General features: G+C 33.8%; 1 pseudogene; it reads right to left on the bottom strand.

Moving 5' to 3' along the window:
• Nucleotides 1–1,686: 1,686 nt before the first annotated feature.
• The window catches only part of LOC114038423, a 57,773-nt pseudogene continuing 33,173 nt past the window's right edge, over nucleotides 1,687–26,286 (bottom strand).

Here is a 26,286-nt window from a genome sequence, read left to right as displayed (position 1 = left end):
ATTTTATTCATGTAAGCATTTAGAGATAGAATAATTCCCTTAAGGATTGCTTTTGCTGCATCCCATAAGTTTCAGTATGTTGTCTCATTACTGTCATTCTCTTGGATGAAGTTATTGATTGTTTATATGATTTGTTTTTTTTTACCCATTCATTCTTTAGGATTAGATTATTTAGTTTCCAATTAATTTTTAGTCTATCTTTCCTTGGCCCTTTATTACACATAATTTTTATTGCATCTTGATCTTAAAAGAATGCATTTAATATTCCTATTTTTTTATGACCTGATATATGGTTAATTTTTGCTTAGGTGTCATGTACCACTGAGAAAAAAAAAGTATATTCCTTTCCATCCCCATTCAACTTTCTCCAGAAATCTACCATACAAATCTAACTTTTCTTAAATTCTATTCACCTTAACTTCTTTCTTGTTTATTTTGTGGTTAGATTTATCTAGTTCAAGGAGGGAGAGGTTGACATCCCCCACTAGTATAGTTTTGTTGCCTATTTCTTCCTGTAACTCCCTTAAGTTCTCTTCTAAGAATCTGGATGCTATACCACTTGGTGCATATATGTTTAGTAATGATATTACTTCTTTGTCTATGGTGCCTTTTAGCAGGATGTAATTTCCTTCATTATCTCTTTTAATTAGATCTATTTTTGCTTTTGTTTTGTCTGAGATCAGGATTGCTACCTCTTTTTTTCTGTTTGTTTTGTTTTGTTTTTTGTTTTTGTTTTTACTTCTGGTGATGCATAATATATGCTACTCCAGCCATTTACCTTTACCCTGTGTGTGTCCCTCTGTTTCAAATGTGTTTCTTTTAAACAACATACTGTAAGATTATGGTTTTTAATCCTTTCTGCTATCTGTTTCTCTTTTATGGGAGAGCTCATCCCATTCACATTTACAATTATGATTACTATCTGTGTCTTTCTCTCCATCCTATCTTATCCCCCTTGCCTAGTTTATACTTTTCTTTCTCCTTTTCTCCCTTTCCTTCTTCACTCTATGAGGGACTCACTGGAGTTTTGCTTTTGACCACCACTTCTCTTAATCTGCCCTCCCTTCTATTTGCCCCCTCCCTTTTTTTCCCCTTTCCCCTCCTACTGCCTATATGACAAGTTAGATTTCTATACTTAACTGACTGTGTTATTACCTCTTTGAGCCAACTCTTTGGAGAGTAAAGTTCAAACAATGCTCATCTTCCTCCCTTCTTTCCATCTACTGTAATATGTCTTTGTGACTCTTCATATGATGCAATTTACCCTTTTCTGCCTCCTTCTTTCCTCTTCTCAAATTATAATTCATTTTCACCACTTCATTAGGTTTTTTATCATCACATCAAAGTCAATTTTAACCCACACCCTCTGTCTGTTTATATCCCTTCTAAATGTATCAAAAGTGGGGACTTAGGGGTTGGGGAAACCACTCCAGAGACCCACACAGAAAAGCTAATAACTATCACCACTGGAATATAGGCAACAGGGGGCATGCTGAGGTGTGTACAAGGAGGCTTGAGTTAAAATGATAGTGGAGAGGAGAAAGTGTCCCAGGTGCAGGCAACAGCAAAAATTTTTCCTTTTGTTGGGAGTTGGGAATGGAGGCAGGGATGGGATTTCCCACTTGGTGGTGCTAACTGTGAAGACCCATCAGAGTGGGTTAAAGGGTCGGTCCCCAGGCACGGGGCTTACAAGAAGTTGTGGTGCCATTCTCAAAGGCAGACACAGCAATCCCTAGACTGCTTGCTATTAGCCCCACAGGTGTCTTTGAGCCACTCCCAGAAGAAGTTTTCTTTCAGCACCAGAAACTGGCCCAGAACCACCTAGGCCTTGTTTAAGTCCTTGCCTTTGAGATTCTTGCCCAGCACTTCTCTGATACCAACCAGGCTCCCCATGGGCTTCTCCCACATGGACTCAGCCATGAAGTTCCGGTCCTTCTGTAGATCGTCATGGCTCCTCACGGCAGACAGGCTATGGCTCCAGCTCCCATAAAGGTTATACTCCTACCAATAGCCCTCTCCCTCAGCTGCCTCAATCTCACACACTTCTAAGTTGTCTCAACTATCATTTTTTTTTTTACAGATAATTCCAGGTTTATAGATCCAGTGTTAATATCTCCCCTAATCTCTAGGTGCAGGCATCAGGGACTCCCTGTCAAATCAAATGTCTCATAGGCTTCTCCAATGCAAAATGTCCAAATCAGAGCTCATTATTTTTTTTCAAAGCCCTCCTTTTTCTGAATATCTCATTATCTGAAGGATATCCCCACGCTTCCAGTAACTGAAGATCGAAACTTCAGTGTCATCTTCAATGGGCAGGCAAATCTCAGGGGCAGTAGATCAGTAGTCTAGACTGAGACTTCCTCCCATCTACTGACTAAAAGTGCATTGTGGTTAGGAAAATTTGCCAACTTTGCATATCATTAGATAAATGGATTATATTCAGAAGAATCTTGCAATTATTTGCTAAATATAGCTGATTAAAACAATATGGTTCACATAGGAATTTCAGGATACATAGGTGGGTCAATCAGTGGTCAGACATGGAGTCACTCTTGTCAGCAAAGGCTAACCCTAGCAATCAGTTAATCTTCATAATTAAATATGTGGTTACTAGAACTAAAAAGTCTATTGTGAATAATGCATACTCCATATGTGGTTAAGTTAGGGGAGAAAAAATATCTGTCACATCTTTATTCTTCAAAACTATGTCTAAGTGCAGCATAAGATAACATCAACTTCTTAGGCTACACTGATGGTTCTTACTAATCATGCAGTCAACTAAATTCCTAAGATACACACACACACACACACACACACACACACACACACATATGCAAACATATAAATATATCTATACATATATCTATACATATATATGTGTGTGTGTGTGTGTGTGTGTGTGAGTGTGTGTGTATCTTGGGCCTGGACCTGGAATCAGGAATATCTGAGTTCAAATTTGTCCTCAGACACTAACTGCTGATCCAGGGCAAGTCAATTGCTTGTCTCAATTTCCTCAAGTGTAAATGAGAATCACAGTGACACCTACCCCATTGGGTTGTTGTGAGGATTGAATGAGATAGTATTTATAAAATGCTTAGCACAGTGTCTGGCACATAGCAAACACTTAATAAAGTTTTATTCCCTCAGCTTCCCCATCTTTATTAAAGTTTGTTTCATTAGAAAAGGATAAACAAGAGTAATTCTATTTCATTTTACATGGATATGGACTAATGAAATCTATTGAAGCCAGCTTGTACTGGCTGGTGAGTAAATTGTTAAATTTTCAATGTGAGTATTTACACTTTATAAATTAGTAAATGCTACAAATCAAGGCTTGATTTATTGTTTTCTTGATTGTCTAAATTTAATAAAATTATGTATGAAATGTTAGTTATGCTGATAAAAGTTTAAATTGTAAATGTTTTCCCCCCTTATGACCAGGGAGTTGGTTGTAAAATATTTACCATCATACCCTTGGTGCAGAGTCAGATTGGCAAATAAGAAAGAAATTGTGTATGATAATTTCTTAAAATTTCAGAGAGTTTTTCAAGTAGGGTGAATTTATAAGGAGCAAGGGAAGGGAACAAAATGTAGATTTCTCTGGGATATTTGTAAGAAGGAATGGCCTATGAAATTGACTAAAAAGTTATTGGTGAGTGTTTTCTTTTTCTTCTCTCTCTGATAAAGGCCTCATTTCCTTTTTTCAATTTAATTTTTTTTTTTATTTTTAACATGTGTTTTTAAAACTTTGGGTTACAAATTCTCTCTCTTCCACTCTCCTCACCCTCCTTCATTGAAAAGGCAAGCATCTCAGTACAGGTTATAGATGTGTAGTCATGCAAGACACTTCCAGAGTAGTATATTTCCCTTCATCCTATCCTACCCCCCATTTATTCTATTCTCTTTAGTGAGTGTTTTCTAAACTGGCATTTTCCAGTGTTCTTCAAGTCCTGTAAAGGGAGGTTTAAGAAAAATAAAAATAAATATAAGGTGAAGATTATACCTATTCTACTGTATTTAAAACTGGCATTGTCCCTGCTTTCCATATGATGGTTCCATCAGCATACAAGGTACCTCAATTGTCCTTCTCCAAAGATGTGTAGGTTATTGCTAAGTGTCTCTAAGTAGCTCTCCAATAGTTATATGTCTGGAGAGAAGCTGCTAATAGTGGTATTTTGATTTTCTATCACACTCTTGGACCTGAGATGGAAGTTTATTCTTAGTGTTTAATTATTCCTTTAATGATTTTACACTTTTTGCATATTTCTATTTCTCTGAATTTGTTTATTTTAAAATTACTTTAAAATACTTTTAAAAGATTTAAGAGATGTTTGAGGCTGTCAAAAAGATGAAATGTTATTTTCTTCTAAATGCAGAAAATACGAACATTTCCATGTAATTACACTAACACCTTAAATTATGAGTCAAAAACAAACAAACATTTAATTTTAAATAAAAATCTTTTAGAAAATTATAGACCTTTTGTTTTGACTTTTTGTTGGGAATTCCACTCTGCTCCACTATAAATTCTGCACAAATAAAAGATGATGAGATAATTTGATATCAAAATTTTAGACAGCCCTTAGATTTTTACAGATGTATTTCTTTTGAAATAAGCAAAGCTGGAACAAAGGTCAGGGCATTGAGTTTATGCCCTGAGACACAGAGATGTAGATGACACTGTCAACATTTTTACTCCTGAACTTAGCACTTAGCCATAATTATTAGTGAAATAAGAAGCTCCCAAATTGCAAAACCAACTTGCTCCTTATGTAAGCTTCTTCAAGGGTTAGACCTACCCTATAGTCCAAAGAAGAGAACAACATATCTTTCAATGGCCTCATATTATTTCAAGGTCATTATTTACCTTTGAAGGGGCAATGTTCCTCTCATTGTGTCCTTACTCAAATATATGTTAAAAGATTATTTTTGTCCATGTTTCATACTGCTTGTTCTGGGCATGAAAATTATTTTTTTAAGATTCTAAGTACATTCATATTCTACTTTAAATATATTTCCATATAAACTTTATCTGACAAATAGATTACAGAATTCAAAGACCTTAATTTTGTTCTCTGATGAGCATTCCAGAACAATAATTAAACATGAATGGAACCTTGTAGTCATATAGTCACTTCACTGGTCAGGAAACTGATGATCATAATAAATGAAACAGCATTCTCAATGTTACATAGATAGTTCATAGAATATTTAGGATTTAAATTCAGAGTCTTTTAATTTCATATTCAATATTTTTACTACTCTGCAATCTTGCCTTTTTCCTTATAGAATCAAGGGTGTTTCCAATGTTGAACATGTTTTTGTTTGTTTTGTTTTATATATTTCAAACAAAAAGTTAAAGTCAAAAGAAAGCATCATACTGTCTTCTAAGACTTCACATCATCAAGCCTTGGAACTACATACACACATACATGCTTGTATTTCTAATATATATATATATGTATATATACACACACACACACACACACATATTATATATATGTATATATGTATGTATGTATATGTGTATATATGTATAATATTTATATGTGATGTATATATGTATACCACAAAGACACATACACATATACAAGAGTTCTGAAAAAAGCTGATAATTTCTTTTTTATATTAATTTATTTTGATTTATCAACAATCACTTCCATATGCTTTTGAGTTTAAAATTTTTCTCCCCCTTCCTCCCCACCATCCTCTCCAAGATGGCACACAATCTGATATAGGCTATACATTTACATTCATATTAAACACATTTTCACATTAGTGATGTTGTAAGTAGAAATTAAAACCAATAGGAGGAACCATCAGAAAGAGAAAACAAAACTCAATAGAAAAGAAAAAAAAATAGCAATTCGGCTTCCATAGTTCTTTCTTTGGGTGTGGATAGCATTTTCCATCACAAGGCCTCTGGAGATGTCTTATATCCTTGTATTGCCAGAAAGGGTTAAGTTTATCAATATTAGTCATCATACAACATGGCTGTTATTGTGGACAAGCTTCTCTTGGTTCTGCTCACTTCACTCAAAAAGCTGGTAATTTCATTGCTAAACCATAGTCATTTGTTTTTGGAAAATCATGAAGAACAGGAGGCATTCCTCAGGCTGAGAGAAGGGCAAATGTTGCTTCCCATTTTCAAAAGAGGAATAGGGTATACCCCAAAATGTGGGCAGATAAGCTTGAATTTTATTACTGGAAGCATATCTGGGAATCCATGTAAGTTAATATAAATAGAGGCTACATTAAAAGATATATATATTACTTGGAACAACAATACCATTGTACTCTACTTTAGTCAGCTCATAACTAGTTTTTAACCTATTATTAGGACACAACACACCAATTTATTTCAGTTTTACAAACATCTTACATGTCTATTATGCATAAAGCATTTTGCTAGGAAGAAGGATTTAGAAATCTAGCATTTTCCTCTCCACTAAGGGCTTTCAATCTAATCTGGGCATTAGATGTGTCAAATATTTAGAGTAAAAGTTAAAAAAAAGATATGTACACAAGAAACATCAGAGAGACATGAGATTTGGAGATAGAAGGATCATATTCAATTACTTATATCCTAGCATAAAAAGTTTATCTTTTTTTTCCCTGTAGGCAACAGAGAGTTTGAGGATAAAAGTGACACTTTATTTTGTTCAATAAAACAATATTTTGAGAACTTTGTGAAAAATAGTTTGGTGAGGGAAGAGACTAGAGACAGAAAGACCAATTAGGAGTCTGTGGACATAGTCTAGGTTAGCAGAAATATGAGGATGCTGGCAGTGGTGAGAATGTCAAGGAGGGAAAGAGATGACAGATATATTATAATGATTGAATCAACAAGGCTTTGTATGTAATCAGATATGGTGTGTGTATGTGTGTGTGTGTGTGTGTGTGTGTGTGAAAGAGAGAGAGCGAGAGAGTGAGAGAGTGAGAGAGATAGAGAAAGAGAAAGAGAGAGAGAGAGAGAGAGAGAGAGAGAGGTTGAAGACTTTGTATTCTCTGATGCTGGTGACTAGGAGAATGATGGGGCCACAAGCTAAAATAGAGGAGTTAAGAAGAATGGGTAGGTTTGGCAAGGGAGATGACAAATTTAATTAAGGGCATGAGGTATTTGAGGTTTTGTCAAGACATTCAAGTAAAGGTATACATCAGACAGTAAACATTCAAAACATGAGCTTAGTGAGGGGGATATGAGATATCAATTTGAGAATAATATGCATAAAGAGTTTGAAGTGTTAGCTTTGGCAAGGGCAAGAGCCACCACTCATCTTCTGAAACCCAAATGAAGGAAAGAGAATCCAGAGAGACATAGAGAAATTCCAAAAGGTGAAAAAAAGATGACAAAATTCACTTTATTACCTCAATGGTTGACAGTACAGTCGTATATGATAATATATGATATGATGATAATGAGCTTGTTAGTGGTAAAGTTGGGAGATTAAGAGAAGATGATTTGACATAATATAGATATGCAGTTCATAAAAAATAAATAAAAATCATAATTATACTAAAATAAACTAAATACTAAATAAAATAAATAAATACTAAAATAAAATAAATACTAAATAAATAAAATAAAATAAATACTAAAATAAAATACTAAAATAAAAAAAATAAATACTAAATAAATAAATACTAAAATAAACTAAAATAAGATTAGTTAAATTTATAATGACCTCATTAGTATGATTTTGTCTTCCTTTAGTGGTTCTTAAATTAGGGTCAACAAAATTGCACTTATATCAATATTTGTATTAATATATTTATAACTATCTGAAAATAATTGGCTTTCTTTTCAATTGCATTCATTTTATTGAATTTTTTTCATTTGAAAACATTATTCTGAGCAAGAGTCAATGGGCCTCCCAAGACTGTTAAAGAACTTAATGACACACAGAAAAAGCTAAGAAACAATGATCTAAAAGTACATAAATGTAGAAGAATAACAGTGGAGAAGGAAAATTATTAAAGTTTTCAAAGCTTGGGAATTAGTAAGAATAGGATAATGGAAGGTCAAAAGATTCCAGGTATAGGAGCATATATTATTAAAACAAGTGACAGTGGGGACAAGATATTGAAAGGAAATGAAGAACAGAAGTTCTGAGAAAATGTACCCAAATACATATTGTAAAAAAAAAATAAATAAATAAAGTAAGATATGTGCATAGGCAAAGTGTAAAAGTTTCATTTCATTTGGTTTTTCCCCTGCACAATGCTCTATATCATTATATCCTGAAATTGTGTTATATTTGGAATGTCTATTCAAATTATTGATATTCATTCATTGTCCTAGTTTGTTAAAGTCCATTTTTGTCTTGTAGCATTATACAGAGTTTTGCTGGACCAGTCAATCAATAAATATTAAATGCCTCCTCTATGCAAGCCACTTTTCTAAGTGCTGGGTAAGTTATTCTTGGCAACAAACATGCATCTTTTGCCTTGGTAATATTGTATTTCAAGTTCTCCACTCCTTTATATTGCCAGATGATAAATTCTTTGATCCTGATTGTGACACCTCAGTAACTGAATTGTTTGTTTATTTGTTTGTTTTCCACTCCATCTAGTAATTTTTCTTTGACCTGGAAGTTATCTGCGATTTTTGTTGGAATTTTCATTTAAGGTTTTCTTTCAGGAGGCAATTGATGGATTCCTTCTATATCCACTTTGTCCTACAGTTCTAAAAGACATGGGTGGTTTTCTTTTAAGATTTTTTTTAAATAGAATGTCTGGCTCTGTTTTATCATAACATTCAGATAGACCAATAATGATTAATTTTTTGTCCTCACTTGTCCAGATCAGATGTGTTTACTATGAGATACTTTATGTTTAATTTAATTTCCTTAGCCTTTTGAGTTTGTTTTACTATTTCTTGCTGTCTCATGTATTCGTTGACTTCTATTTTATCCATTCAAATCTTCAGAGTTTTTTTTTCTTTTTTATTTAGATAAGATTTTGCACTTCTTGTACTAAGCTATTCGTTTTTTTTTCTCATTCATTCTTCCACAATTCTCATTTCTTTTTCATTTTTTTTTCTGAAGCACTCTCATTCCATTTATTTAAAAATAATGTTTGGGAGCCAAGATGGTGGAGTAAGCAGTAAATCATTGTCACTCTACCATATTAACCTCAAAACAACCAGAAAAAAATCCTGAAACAACAGAGCCAGCAGAAAGACAGAATACAGTAGTGTTTTAGCTCATGAAATGTGGAGAATCAGCAAGAAATGTCCCCCTCACTCAGAGAAAAGGAGAGTTCCTTCCAAGATAGGAAGCACAGCAGAAAGCCAGCAAAAAGCTCCACCTCAGCAAACTAGCAAGAAGTCCTGAAACTCAGTGTAATGGAGCAGGCAAGCACCAATACCAGGATTCCCCATGTGCCTTAACATAGCCAGGGGAAGAGACAGACTCCAATTCTAAGAATCACAATTTGCTTCAGGGCAGCAACAGGCAGGCAATCATCTTCTAGCAGCTGGACATCCATGTGCCTCAGTGCAGTCCAAGGTGAGCAAGAATCCTCTAGCAGCTAAACTTCCATATGCTTCAGTACAGTATGTGGAAATGCAGAAAAAACCCATCCAGCCTCACTACATGACAGACACCACCATTAGGACAATAGCTCAGCAGCAGGTAAGATGCCAGACCCCTACAGCCTCCAGCTGCTAGCACCTGAAGCCCCAACACACAAAGCCAGTGACCAGAACCCTGGTCCCCAATAAAAGAAGCTTGGGGTAGAGTTCCCTGTGTTGCAGAAGGAGAGGTCAACTTCAAAACCCAGGAAATAAACAAACATGGTGAGTAAAAATCAAAAACAAATATTGACCATAGAAAATTAGTATGGTGACAGAAATGATCAAAACATAAACTCAGAAGGTAACATTGTCAGTACACCTACATCTGAAAACTCAAAGTGGAATATGAATTGGAATGAAGCCCAAAAAGCCTTCTTGGAAGAGCTCAAGAAGGATTTTAAAAGTCAAATAAGACAAGTAGAATAAAATTGGGAAAAGAAGTGAGAAGTATGCAAGAGAGTCAACAGCTTGGAAAAAGAAGGACAACAAAAATGATTGAAGAAAACAATTCCTTAAAAAAGTACAAGGGGCCAAATGAAAAAGGAGATACAAAAGTTCACTAAAGAAAACTCCTTTAAAAGTAGAATTGGCCAAATGCAAAAGGAAGAACAAAAGCTAACTAAAGAAAACAATTCCATAAAAATTAGAATTGGGTAAATGGAAATGTATGACTTTGGGAGACATCAAGAATCAGTAAAACAAAATCAAAACAATAAAAAAAATAGAAAAAATGTAAGATAACTCATTGGAAAAACAACTGACTAGGAAAAGAGCTCCAGGAGAGATAATATGAAAAATATTGGTCTGCCTAAAAGCCATGAAAAAAAAAGACAACATCTTTCAAGAAATTATCAAGGAAAACTTCCCTCATATCCTAGAACCGGAGGGTAAAATAATCACTGAAAGAATCACCCATCACATCCTGAAAGAGATCACAAAATGAAAACTCCAAGGAATAGTGTAGCCAAATTCCAGAACTCTGAGGTGAAGGAGAAAATATTGCAAGTAACCAGAAAGAAACAATTTTAACATCATGGAACCACAGTCAGGATTACATAAGATTTAGCAGCTTTGATATTAAAGGATGAGAGGGTTTGGAATATGATATTCTGGAAGGAAAAGGAGTTTGGATTACAACCAAGAATCAGCTTCCCAGCAAAATTGAGCATAATCTTTCAGGGGAGAAGATGGTCATTCAATGAAATAGATAAATTTAAATTTTACCTGATTACAAACAAAATCAAAAAAGAACTGAACAGAAAATTTGATCTTCAAATGTAAGACTCAAGAGAAGCATAAAAAAGGTAAACATCAGAATAAAAAAGCCTGTTATTCAATAAGATTAATTTATTTACATCCCAACATGGGAAGATGATACTTGGTCTTGTGACTCTTGAGAACTGTATCTTTATTACAGCATTTAGAAGGGATACACACAAACACACACACAGAGGGTGTGGATATAAGTTGACTTTGATTTGATGATAAAAATAATTATTTAAGGGGTGAATAAAAAAGATTGTACTGGGGAAAGAGGAAAGGAGGAGGCATAAAAGGGTAAAATACATCACATAAAGAGGCACAAGCACCAATTACAGTAGAGGGAAAGAAGGGAGGGAGACAAGCATTGTTTGAGCCTTAATTTCATTGGATTTGGTTCAAAGAGGGAATAACATACACACTCAGGTATAAAGATAAATCTTATCTTATCTGAAGTAAAAGGGAAAAGGGGAAAGAAAAGGAAGAGGTGTGGATAGAAAGGGGGACAGAAGCAGTAGGGGGGAAATGGAGGGGATTGATAGAAGGAGGGAGGCAGTGGTCAGAACAAAACACTAGTGAGGAGGGAAAGGGTAAAAGGAGACAGAAAAGCATACAAATGAGGGGATAGGATGGAGAGAAAGACAATTAATAATCATAACTGTGAATGTGAATGGGATGAACTCTCCCATAAAATGGAAGCATATAGCAGAATGGGTTAAAAGCCAGAATCCTACAATATGTTGCCTATAAAAAACATATCTGAAGCAGAGAGATACACACAGAGTAAAGGTAGAAGGCTGAAGTAAAGTATATTATGCTTCAACTGAACTAAAAAAAAACAAAAAACAGGTGTAGCAATCTGATCTCAGATAAAGCAAAAGCAACAGTAGATCTAATTAAAAGAAAAGGAAGGAAACAACATCCTGCTTAAAAAAAAAACCCTCACAATCCAATGCGAAAGGCAGAAATATTATATGTATCCTTTTCAGGTCATGATGCAATAAAAATTATATGTAATAAAGGGCCATGGAAATACAGATTAAAAATTAATTGGAAACTAAATAATCAAATCCTAAAGAATGAGTGGGTCAAACAACAAATCATAGAAACAATCAATAACTTCATCCAAGAGAATGTGAATAATAAGACAACATACCAAAACTTATGGGATGTAGCCAAAGAAGTTCCTAGGGGAAATTTGCTATCTCTAAATGCTCACATGAATAAAACAGAAGAGATGAATGAATTGCACATGAAATTAAAAAATTCTAGAAAAAGAACAAATTAAAAATCCTCAATTAAATGCCAAATTAGAAATTCTGAAAACCAAAAGAAAGATTAATAAAATTGAAATAAAGAAAACTATTCAAGAAATAAATAAAACTAAGAGCTGGTTTTATAAAAAAACACAATAAAATATATAAATCTTATTTGATTAAAAAAAAGAAATTATCAGCATCAAAAATGAAAAGGGTGAATTCATCACCAATGAAGAATAAATCAAAACAATAAATAGGAATTATTTTGCCCAACTGTATGCCAATGAATTTGATGATCTTAGTAAAATGGATGAATATTTACAAAAATATAAATTTCCCAGATTAACAGATGAGGAAATAAAATACTTAAATAACCACATTTTAGAAAAAGAAGTCAAACAAGCCATCAGTGAACTCTCTCAGAAAAAAAACTTCAGGGTCAGATGGATTTACAAGTGAATCCTACCAAATACTGAAGAAAAAATTACTGCCAATGCTGTATAGACTATTTGGGAAAATAGGCAAAGAAGGTATCCTACCATATTCCTTTTATTATATAGAAATGGTGCTGATACCTAAAATGGGAAGAGCCAAAACAGAGAAAAAATTATAGACCAATTTCCCTAATGGATATTGATAAAGTATTTAAAATAAAATATTAGCAAAGATATTACAGCAACTTTTTTGTGAGAATAATATATTTTGACCAGGTGGGATTTATACTGGGAATACAGGGCTGGTTCAATATGAGGAAAACTATCCGCATAATTCACCACATCCATAACAAAATTAACAAAGCATATGATTATCTCAATAGATGCAGAAAAAGCTTTTGACAAATGCAATACTCATTCCTATTAAAAAACACTACAGAGCATAGGAGTAAATGGAGTTTTCCTTAAAATGTTAAGTAGCATCTATCTAAAACCATGAGCAAGCATTCTATGTAGTGAGGATAAGCTAGAAGAATTTCCAGTAAGATCAGGGGTGAAACAATTATGTCCATTATCACCATTGTTATTCAATATTCTACTAGAAATCTTAGCATTAGCAATAAGAGAAGAAAAATAAATTGAATGAATTAGAATAGGCGATGAAGAAATAAAACTATCATTCTTTGCAGATGATATGATTGCATACTTGGAGAATCCTAGAGAATCACCTAAAAAAAACTACTTAAAATAATGAACAACTTTATCAAAGTTGTGGGTTCATTTTATCTATCATTTTAAATCATCTACTATTCTGTCTATTACTAACAAAGCTTGGCAGCAATAGATACAAAGAGAAATTCCATTTAAAGTAACTGAAGACAAAATTAAAAATGTGGGAATCCACCTACCTAGATAAATCTGGAAACTATGTGAATACAATTACAAAACACATTTCACACAAATAAAATCAGATGTAAACAAGTTGAAAAATATCAATTATTCATGAGTAGGCAGAGCTAATATAATAAAAAGGAAAATTCTACCTAAATTAATTAACTTACTCAGTATCATACCAATTAATCTACCAAAAATATTTTTTGGCCCCCCAAAAACCCAAAATTAATCTGGAAGAATAAAAGTTCAAGAATGTTAATGGAATTAATGAAAAAAATATAAAGGGAGGTGGCATAGACATACAAATCAAATATCAATCAAATACCAAAAAAAGTTGTTGAGCTTAAAAAATAGTAACAGGACTCATCTAGAAGAACAAAAGGTACAGAATATCAAACTAATTAATTAGAACAAATGCAAAGCAAGATGGACTAACTGTACCAAATCTAAAACTGTATTATAAATCAGACTTCATCATAACTACTTGGTAGTGGCTAAGAAATAGAGTGGTGGATCAGTGGTTTAGTACAAGACACAGTAGTTAAAAAATGCTATCCACATCCAAAGATAGAACTATGGAGTCTGAATGCAGATCAAAGCATATTATTTTCTCCTTTTTTGTTGTTTTTTTTTCTTTCTCATGCTTTTTCCATTTTCTTCTGATTCTTCTTTCACAATATGAATATTGTGGAATTTTTTTAATAAAAATCTTAAAAATATTTGATTTTTTAAATTTCTCCATTTAATAGCATTTTACTTTTTCCAATTACACGTAATTATAGTTTTTAACATTCACATTTATAATATTTTGAGATACATTTTTTCTCCTTTTCTGTCTTTCCTTAAGACAGCAAGTAATTTGATATAGGTTATATATGTACAATCATAATAATCATATTTACACATTGGTCATGTTGTGAAAGTAGAATCAGAACAAAAGGGAAAAACCACTAGAAAGAGGGGAAAAGTGAAAATAATATACCTTTATCTGCATTCAGATTCCATAGTTTTTTCACCAGATGTGGATAGTATGTTCCATCATGAGTCTTTTGGAATTGTCTTAGATTGTTGTATTACTGAGAAGAGCCAAGTCTATCAAAGTTGATGATGGCACAATGCTGCTGTTACTGTTTACAATGTTCTGCTGGTTCTGCTCATGTCACTAAGCATCAGTTCGTGTTAAGTCTTGCCAGGTTTTTCTGAAGTCAGCTTGCTCATCATTTCTCATAGTATAGTATTATTCCATTATATTCACATATGACACTTTGTCCAGCCGTTCTCCAATTGATGAATATCCCCTCCATTTCCAATTCTTTGCCTCCACAAATAGAGCTGTTAAAAATATTTTTATGTGTGTGGGTCTTTTCCCCTTTATTATGATCTTTTTGAGATACAGACCTAGTAGAGGTATTACTGGATCAAAGGGTATGCACAGTTTTATAGCCATTTGGGCATAGTTCCAAATTCCTCTCCAGAATAGTTGCATCAGTTCACAACTCCACAAACAATGCATTACTGTTCCAACTTTCCCACATCTCTCCAACATTTATCATTTTCATTTTCTGACATATTGGCCAGTATGATAGGTACCTTATATTTGTTTTAATTTTAATTTCTCTGATCAATAGTGATTTAGAGCATTTTTTCATATGACCATAGATAGCTTTATTTTTTTTTTAGTCTGAAAACTGCCTCTTCATATACTTTGACCATTTATCAATTGGGGAATGACTTGTATTCTTATAAATTTTTCTCAGTTCTCTATATAATTTGAGAAATGAAGCCATTATCAGAAACAATGGTAGTAAAAATTGTTTCCAACTTTCTGTTTCCTTCTAATCTTAGTTGCATTGGCTTTATTTGTGCAAAAACTTTTTTTAAATTCAATGTAATCAGACTCCCAGATACTTTATATTATCTACAATTATTTTAAATGGAATTTCTCTTTCTTGCTGAGGTTTTTTGTTCATTTGTTTCTTTTAGTAATACATAGAAAAGTCAATGATTTATGTGATTATATTTTACATTCTGAAACTTTGCTAAGGTTGTTAATTATTTCAATTTTTTTATTTAATTCTCAAGGATTCTCCAAGTATACCATTATAAAATTTGCAAAGACTGATAGCTTTGGTTTTTTTTTCTTTGTCTATTTTAATTCCTTCAATTCCTTTTTCTTATCTTATTGCTAAAGCTAACATTTCTAGTACAACCCTAAATAATGGAACTGTTATTTGGCATCCGTGCTTCAACCCTGATATTATGTTCATTTCATATAAATGCTACTTATTTTAAGGAAAACTACGTTTATTCCTATATTCTCTAGTGTTTTTAATAAGAATGAGTGCTGTATTTTGTCAAAAGCATTTTCCATATCTATGGAGATAATCATATGATTTCTATTAGTTTTATTATTAATACGGTCAATTATGCTAATAGTTTTCCTAATACTGGAGCAACTTTGCATTCCTTTTAAGAAGCCCACCTATTCATAGTGTGTTATCATGGTGATCAATTGTGATAATCTCTTTGCTAATGCTTTATTTAAATTTTTTGCATCAAAATTCATTAGGTTAATTGGTCTATAATTTTATTTTTCTGTTTTAGCTCTTCCTTGTTTAAGTATCAGCGCCATATCTGTGTCATAAAAAGAATTTGGCAGGATTCTTGCTTCACCTATTTTTCCAAAAAGTTTGTAGAGTGTTGGAATTACTTGCTTTTTTTAATGTTTCATAGAATTCCCTTGTAAATTCATGTATCCCTGGAGATATTTTCACAGGTTTTTTTAAAATTATTTTTAATTATTTTAAAATTTCAGTTAATTTAATTTTAACATATAATTTACATATGTATTTATATATAATATATTTAATATATCATATTTTAAATACTACATAAGTATATATGAAATAATATATTTAATATAAAATATATAATTTATTTTAAATGTTTAATTTTATTCAATTATTATTTAAATATTAATCCATTTCACTTAGATTTTCAAATTTATTGGCACTTAATTGGCCAAAATAGTTTTTAATTATTGTTTTAATTTCCTCTTCATTGGTGGTGAATTCATTTTTTTCATTTTTTACGTTGGTGATTTGGTTTTCTTCTTTTTTAAAAAATCAAATTAAGCAAAAATGTATCTGCTCATTGTCTTTTTTCATAAAACTATCTCTTAGTTTTATTTATTTGTTCAATATTTTTCTTTTTTTCAATTTTATTAAGCTCTCCTTTGATGTTCAGAATTTCTAATTTGGTATTTAATTGGGGATTTTTAATTTCCTCTTTTTCTAGCATTTTTTAAGTGCACATCCAATTCACTTATCTCCCCTTTCTCTATTTTACTCATGTAAGCACTTAGAGATATCAAATTTCCCCCACTCCTTTGGCCACATCCCATAATTTGGTATGTTGTCTCATCATTGTCATTTTCTTTGATGAAATTATTGATTATTTCCACTATTTGCTGCTTTACCCACTCATGCTTTAGCTCCTTTGCCTTTTGGATTATCCTATTACAAGCCCTCCACTCTTTTAATGTAAACACTCTTAAATCATTTTTAAGTAATTCTGATTGTGGCTTCTTGATATCTCAATTATTTCTTTCTGACTGCTTGCGGTATATTCCTTGGAGTTTTCAATGTGAGTTCTCTTTCAGGAGGTGATGGTTGGATTCTTTCAACGACTATTTTACCTCTAGTTCTAGGATATCAGAGCAGTTTTCCTTGATAACTTCTTGAAAGATGCTGTCCATGATCTTTTTTTGTTTTTCTTTTTTTTTTTAAACCATGGCTTTTAGGGAGATCAATAAGGTTTAAATGATCTCTCCTGGAACTGTTTTCCAGGTCAGTTGTTTTTCCAATGAGGTATTTTACATTTTCTTCTATTTTTTTCTATTCTTTTGATTTTGTTTGACTTCTTCTTGATGTCTCATAGAGTAATTTGCTTTTACCTGACCAATTATAATTTTTTATTTATAATGTTCTTTATTTCTATTAATTTATTTTTAGTTTTCAACATTCACTTCCACAAAATTCTGAGTTCCAAATTTTCTCCCTATCTTGCCCCTCCCCCCACCCTTCTGAATACCCATTCTGCTAATTTCCTTTCTTCTATTCCCCCCTTAACCCCCTCCCCTTCTATTTTCCTTTAGGACAAGATAGATTTCTATACCCCATTGCCTGTATATCTTATTTCTCAGTTGCATGTAACAACAATTTTTAACATCGTTTTTAAAACTTTGGGTTCCAAATTTTCTCCTTTCCTCCCTCTCTACCCACCCTTATTGAGAATACAAGCAACTGGATACAGGTTATACATGTGTAGTCATGCAACACATTTCCATAGTAGTCATGTTGTGAAAAACTAACTATATTTCCCTTCATCCTGTCCCACCCCATTTTATTCTGTTCTCTCTTTTAACCCTGTTGCTTCTCAGAAGTGTTTGCTTCTGATTAACCCCTCCTCCTATCTGCCCTCCCTTTTATCATCCCCCCTGCTCTCTCATTCCCTTACCCCCTATTTTCCTGTAGGGTAAGACAGATTTCCATATCCAATTGAGTGTGTATGTTATTCCCTCCTTAAGCCAAATTTGATGAGAATAAGATTCAGTCATTCCCTCTCACCTTCCCTACTTCCTCTCCACTGTAACAGCTTTTTCTTGTTTGTTTCATGTGAGATAATTTACCACCATTCTACCTCTCCCTTTCTCATTCTCTCAGTATAATCCTCTCTAAATCCTTAATTTTATTTTTAGATATCACCCCTTCACCTTCAACTCACCCTGTACCTTCTATCTGTCTATCTATCTATCTAATCTATTTCTCTATCTATCTATCTATCTATCTATCTATCTATCTATCTATCTATCTAATCTGTATCTATATATATACACAAATAAGTTTTCCCCTCCAACTCCCCTAATCCTGACAAAGGTCTCATGAGTTACAAATATCATCTTTCCATGCAGGAATGTAAAGATTTCAACATTAATAAGTCCCATATGATTTCTCTTTCCTGTTTACCTCTTCATGTTTCACTTGAATCTTATATCTGAAAGTCAAATTTTCCATTCAGCTCTGGTCTTTTCATCAAGAATGCTTGCAAGCATTCTTGCAGGGCCCTAGCTTGTCCATGAGATCCTAGAATAATACAACAATCAATCCCCCAAGACAGCAGCAACAGGTCCAGTTCAGACTTTCCTTCCAGTAAAGGGCAGTCCTAATTTTAAGTATGAATAATAGAAGCAAGTTGGAAGAATAGACAGACATAAAAAGAAAAAAAAACCCACTATAATTAGCTATTAAGGTAGAAGAGACACTCAAGACAAATGGGTAGAAGAGAATTACTCCAAAACATATGGAATAATTGTCTGAGAGAAAAATACAGTCTGGGCAAAATGTCTACTAGAATCCCTGGAAGAAATGAAGCAAGTATTTAAAAGTGAGGTGTTGAAAATAGTGGAGAGAAGCCAGGAAGGTGCCCGAGTTCTCCCCCACTTTCTGTTGGAAACATTAAATCAAGCCTTTAAATGGATTCTGGAGTGATAGAACCCACAAAAAGATGGAGAGAAACAATTTTCCAGCTTAAAATAACTTTGAAGGTTTTTTAGGAAAAGTCTGTCTCACTAGGGCAAAGGGAGATCAATAAGTACTTAACCCCTCACCCCAGTACTGCCACCCAGAACTGTGACACAGATCCAAGCATGCCAAGCATGAGCAAAGTAAGAGAATACTGCCTCAGCACCAGCAAAGAGATCCCTACAATCCTCCTCTGGTCAGCCACTCAATTCCTCTCAATCTGTGGCTCTAGAGCTATGGAACCAGCCACTGGCCCAGGTCTGTGCTGGGACTAGGCCCAGACCAAGCTCCTCTCTCAATAGTCAGGCAGACCTTTCCTACTGACCTTCTAAGTTGTCTTTGGTGTTTTACATTGCTTTTAAAGTTGAGCTCTACTCCTGGGGTTCTAGGGGCACTGTCCCAATCTTATTGTGCTGGAAGCCAGGGGCCTGGTCACTGGCTTTGTTAACTTGGGCTTCAGGTGCTGGTGGCATGGTCACTGCACTGTGGTGGCCCAGCCTAGTTGCACCTGTTGTTACCTGGTTTCCAGGGTTAGTAATTTGCCTTCAGTGCTGGGACTGGAGGCTTCCATCTGGCCTATTTTGCCACTGGCCTGCTGATCCAGAATCCAGCACCCTCAGTTACTGATCTCTATTGTGGCTAAGATTCCCCCACTGGCTTTCCTGTACTCTGTCTGTGATAGGCTGCACTCTCCCTTTGCCCTAGTGAGACAGACTTTTCCTAAAAAACCTTCAAAGTTATTTTAAGCTGGAAAATTGTTTCTCTCCATCTTTTTGTGGGTTCTATCACTCCAGAATCCATTTAAAGGCTTGATTTAGTGTTTCCAACAGAAAGTGGGGGAGAACTCGGGCACCTTCCTGGCTTCTCTCCACTATTTTCAACACCTCACTTTTAAATACTTGCTTCATTTCTTCCAGGGATTCTAGTAGACATTTTGCCCAGACTGTATTTTTCTCTCAGACAATTATTCCATATGTTTTGGAGTAATTCTCTTCTACCCATTTGTCTTGAGTGTCTCTTCTACCTTAATAGCTAATTATAGTGGGTTTTTTTTTCTTTTTATGTCTGTCTATTCTTCCAACTTGCTTCTATTATTCATACTTAAAATTAGGACTGCCCTTTACTGGAAGGAAAGTCTGAACTGGACCTGTTGCTGCTGTCTTGGGGGATTGATTGTTGTATTATTCTAGGATCTCATGGACAAGCTAGGGCCCTGCAAGTGTTTAGTTCTCTCAGAGTGTTTTGAACAAGGATAAAGTCTGATTGCTTTCCCTGTCATCTGAGCTATGCAATTTCTTGAACTCTGTTTGGATCTCAGCAAGAATAAACTTGCTTGACTCCATTTCTATCAGCCACCTTGTAAACTTTGTGGCTCAGAGAAGCAGAATTGTAGGTTCATTTTTGGTTAGGTATTTTTGCTTTAATTATTTCTCTAAAGTCTGGGCTAAATATTAAAAATGAGACCGTGCTTTGACACTGAGATATGAGTCACACCACTGTTACTATTGTTGTTGGCTTCTGCACTTTCTTTTGACCTGTACATTGACCATTAGACCTTCTCCTGACTTGGCAATAGATCTATGACTCTGGACAGGTAGTAAGCAACAAAGCTGTCAGCTGGTACCTAACCCCCTTGCTGTGCCCTGCTGTGGGTCTGGGGGTGCCCTAGTTTTATGTATTAGACTTCCTTGTTCCCAGGAGCACAGTCTCTCCCAGTGTTCTGGTGTGTGCTTCATCCTTCTCTGTCTGTCTGTTTCTATCCAGTCAGGCTGAACAAAGTACTCATTGTGACTTTTTAATCTAGATTTTCCCATTACATTGTTTCCTATCACTTTACAATCTTGGTTCCATTCTCTTCTGCCCATTCTACAGTTACAGGCTGGGTTTAATTTCTGACCCACTATTCCTTGGCCCACCACACACTGAAACTTGACTCTAGCACAGTGATGTCATTTTGATTCTCTTTGAGAACAAAGGACAACAACCATTTATATGTATGTATGTATGTATGTATACACATACACATTTAATTATATGTGCATCAGCTAGCATTTGAGGTATCGGATTGCTGAAATCACTCTGATATTTTCCTTCTAATAGAAGTATATGTTATTTTCTATTAAAATGACAATGACTTTATACACAAAATGGATATAACAAAATAGTTTCATAGCATTTCCCTGAAGTTCAATCAAATCAACTTATTTTTATAAGGTAGAGATAGAGGAGAAAAAAAGCATGTTTTGGCACAAAAACTGATTATTTGCAATTGTAAAATTATCATTTGGAGTATTTTCTAATGTAAATATTTGGAATAGAAAGAACTTTTTATTTCTTTGCAGTGTCAATTCAATAACCATTTTATTACATATTCACTGTCAAATATCTAGCTCATTGTTTTCTTGTAAATGGTGAATCTCATAAATTTTATTAATAATAGTTTCATTCAATAAATGTTTATTGGACATGATTTACTTGCAAAACTTTTTCCAGGTGCTGTGGAGGATACAGAATTTACTACAACAACAGAGCCAGTTGTGGAAATAATGTACAATAAACAAATATTGGAAATGTAAAACACAGATTTAGAAGTCTGTTTTTATATATAATGAAGTAATACATATTCCTTCCCAAGAAGAAGAGGACATTTAGTAACTTCATTATGAATGTGAAAAAACTGACACTGTGATCAATATTGGAATTGCTTTAGGATTATTTCCAGATGAGTATTAGTCTCTAAGATTTCTGGTGATTATATTAGTAGATTTGAAGTTATTCATTTGAGGTTACATATTTGGCCTTGATGCGTTCATTGCATGTCATGGTGCCTAAATATACAATGCACTACACACAATTTCTTACTATAGCATATGCTGGATTTGGAGGAACCTTATCACATCTCCTGTGGTGAAAGAGCTTGCATAGATTGCAGATTGAAATGCATTAGTTAAGGCATTGTTCAGCAGCCACACACCTGGGGAATATTAACATTTTACAAATTTCTTCACCTGATACCTACCTATAGCTGTCAAAAACAATCTGTCTCTTTATATAAAAGATAGCAATGTTTCAGACCAAAGCAGCTTTATTTGTAGCTATCTGAAGATTCAGAAGAATGTAAAAATGCCCATTCACCAGTGTTTTGCAAACTTTTTAAATATATTACTTAAATTCCACTCCCACCTACTTGATAGTTATTTTTGAATTCAATATGTTATAAAATATGCTAATTCCATGATATTTCATTCATCAACTGGATGAATAAATATTAGTACTAGATATTCTTTTATGGTATAATTTTCTTGTCAGAATCAGTTCTTTCCAGTTTCATGACTTATTTTCTTATGACGAGTAACAGCATGTATTCATCACCAAGCTTTTCTCAATGACAGGGGTCCATATTAGCTTTTGGTTCCCAAACAAATGCTTCTAAGTCCTTTCACTATTGCCTCAATTAGACAGGATGGCTGTGCAAATTATGCACTCAGTTCAGGAATCATTTAGTAGATAATATTTTCCTCCATAATGAAGATACATAATTGTGATTCCTTCCAGCTCTAAATCCTATGATCCTATGATTGTCATTTATGTGGTAAAATCATTTAAAGTTAGGTCTACATGAAATGTTTATGTCAAGCATCAAAATACTTGCCTTGCTTGGATTCCCAGCATAATTAGGCCAAAAACCTTTGTCCTGAAATACACAGATTACCTGCCAACAAATTCACCAGATATCTCGCTCAATTAGAAGGGAATAATAATAATATCAAGGGGGTATAAATTGATTTGTTTTCTTAAAAATGGAGTCACTTATACCACTGGAATAGTCATGCCAAGTCTACATAAAACAGAGGGCACTGGAAGTTGAATGCTAAACACTACACTGCTAAAACTGCTCTCTCTAAAGTTTTGAATGAATCCCTTCTGCCAATTCTATTTTTTGTAGGTATTATCCACCTAAATCCTTTGTAGCTTTTTAACACTCTTGACTCTTCCCCATCATGCCCGATTATCACCTGTTTTGGTTAAACTGCCTTTTCATTATATTATCTGTCCTTATACCTATACAAAGGCTATTCCTTTGCAATTTCATTTAGCCCTTAAATATTGGTAATTTCCAAGGTTCTGTTGTCACTTTTCTTTCAGTATCCTTTCTTTTTACTCTTCCATCCATTTTCCTGGCTTCATACAGGTTGGGAGGGGGGTTATAATTGGCTCCTGTTCTGAAACAAAATTTGTAGTGTCTTTTAAAGTAAGATGTGTGGTACACTTAACTTGAATCAGTAAATAAATGGTTTTCAAAATAGCAGATATTTAATGAAAATTTGCAGGCATGTGGATTTCAGGAAAATTTATGGCTCAATACAAACATCAAAATCTATTAAAATTACATAATCAGCTATAGTCTTAAATTTAATAGTCTTAAAATTAAAAATAAACTTGCTTGAAAATTGTACAGTAATAGATTATGAGGGGGTGATGGGACCAGCACCCAAAAAGGCAAAGACCATGTCTCTGGAAGTAATCCACCCCTTCCACCCCTATGAGAAAATCTGTCTCTGTTACAGACACACCTGTTACAGACCTGATCCTGTAATTCCTCAGATAAAAGTTATTAGTCCAGGAGCAGGGGTGCTGGCCCAATGACTGTTTCCCTGCCACCAGATCCCCATGGACCATGCTCCAGCAACTCTTCTATCTTGTCCCCTCAACAAAGCTATCTCTGTTGACTTCCAGAATTTTCTCATACATTCCAGCAGCCTAGCACCCAGACTACTTTCAGTTACTGACCACTGCCTAATCCTACCCTCACCTCACCTAATTAGCATACTTGGCATTCTTTTCCCTGTCCCTTTTTCCATATAAGCTTTAGCACCATTTCTATCAGGTTGCAAGTTCCCTAAGGAACTTTGTCATCTAATGGCATCACAATAAACTTTGCCACTTGACTGGAAGAAAGTTTGAGTGTTCCAGATGTCACCTCCCTGTACCTTGACATTTTAGGGGTCTCAGCACCCTTAAACCATGTCAGCAACCTTAAACTGTGTAATTGATATATCCTAGTCTTAAGGTAAAAGGATATATCTAGACACACCATAGAAAGGCATCACATCTGCTTCCTCAGATTGACCGCCTGAGATGAGAAAAGTAGAAAAGAAATGAGGAGAATATAAGACCTATCACTGTTTGTGCAATTGTACAAAATTACTTTACATCTGAGTCTAAATTTCCTCATCTGCAAAATGAAGATGTTGACTAAATGAACTCTAAGGATGTTGATAAATCTAAATCTATATTCCCAAGTTCCCTCATCTTTCTCTTTACTTCTCTACCTCTACTCAGACCTCTATTCCCTAAGCCTCCCTACTCCCTCTCCATCCTACTCCAAAAGATAAAGGTGAAATCATGACTTCAGTATTACTAGCTCTGTACCAAGTATGTCAGTATACAGGGAGATTTACACTTATTTAAAGTGGAAGTAATTATTTAATCAAAATTATTCTGCTAAGTTAGCAATAGGTTTAGAACTAAAAAAAATAGATATTATCTAGCCCCTTGTTCTATTTGGTCCCAAGTGGAGCAGGGCATTAATTATTGTGACCTTAGCTAGTAATTAAAAGACAGCAAGGTATTGATCATCTTTGAATTCTCAATACATTGGTTATATTTCTGTAAATACATACATACTTATACATACAGGCATACACTGATATATAGATACATAGATATACAGATAGATGTGTTTATATGCATATATGATATATCTCAGTATATACATATCTATATTGATGTAGATGTAGATGCAATATCAGCATAGATGATATATATGTCAATGTTGATATTAATATAAAAGAAACATAGAGAATTTTAGATATAAACATAGAACACTCTATATCTATCTATACACCTATTTGTTTATCTACTATCTATTTATCTATCTATAGCTGTGTCTCTTTATCTCTAACCCATTCATAGTTATCAAGTGTCAATGCTGGTAAAAGAATCTCAGGTCTGACAATGAGTCCAATATTCATTTGCTCTAATGTGTTGCTTCATTATCAACCTTGGATAAAATTCTATCAAAAACTTGTCCTATTCCCTTTCTATAATATTATTCAGAGCTCCAGGAAGAAAGATATTTGCATTAACTTTGCAAATTTGGGATTTGGATTGAGTTTTCTGAATTAATTATCCTCAGAATTCTCTAGACTTTCAACTCTTCTACTTCTCATCCCATTTTTTTGCCCTTTCAGCTAGCTCTATTTTTCTATTGCAATTATTGTAAATTATATTTTTCAAAAGAGTATAACAGTTCAAACTCTTTCCCCTAATTCCTCAAAAAGTACCAAAATTATGAATTAGGGATAGGGGCTAGAGGTCATACTTGCTCTTACTTAAACATTTAAATGCTTTTTTTTATGATGATGATTCTATCTGCCTGGGGGTGCTGGGAGTTGAAAAAACATTTTAACTGCATGTCACATCCTTGTCCTCTAGAAGCTAATGATTTATTTCAATGGTCAAAGCCCTTATTGATTCGCTCAGGTCTCTTTGTGTCTATAATACAGTATAAATTTCTCTCATCAAGAAGTACACCACATTTGATTTACCTTCAGATCAGAGTAAGGTAATTTTGACTTGCTATACTTTGAATTTTGGGACACTATAATTTTATAAATTTAAAAATATCCACTAAACACACACACATATTATGTATGTAGACACACATATGTATATATAAGTATAAATATATGTGTCATACATGTATATATATGTGTGTATATATACATGTATATGTATATGCATACACATATACTTTTACTGTTATATTTTACTTTATTTGGAATTTATATTTATAAGGATATTGGGGAAATAATAAGTTATCATTTCAATTGACTAAAATGTGAAAGGCTAATTATCCAGAGGGAAACATATTGAAAAATACTTACGTAGAAATTGTTTGTATTTCCTTAGGAAAAACAGATATGCAAGAAATGAAACATAATATGAAAAGATCCCAGTGTATTTTATAGTAAACGTTTCATATCCCAGATTCCCTAAAAAGTAAGCAATGCCTAAACCACCATTGATTTTCAGGAGGCTGGTGAATTGCCAGGTTGTATAAATGTCCTCTGGCATGCTACTAGGCAGCCCACATTTCCCATTGTGGTTATTTCTGCAGGTTCCAAGAAAAAAAAAGTTTGCTTTTTTTGTTTGTTTTTTTTGGGTTTGTCTTTTTTTTTTTTTTGCACACTGCAGAAGTCCTGGGATGCCTGCTA

Source organism: Vombatus ursinus, unplaced genomic scaffold, assembly GCF_900497805.2.
Source record: "Vombatus ursinus unplaced genomic scaffold, bare-nosed wombat genome assembly UNPS02011014.1, whole genome shotgun sequence".
In the NCBI taxonomy this organism is placed as follows: Eukaryota; Metazoa; Chordata; class Mammalia; order Diprotodontia; family Vombatidae; genus Vombatus; species Vombatus ursinus.
The sequence above is the reverse complement of the archived record's forward strand: the minus strand, read 5'-3'. Positions and strand labels throughout refer to the sequence as shown.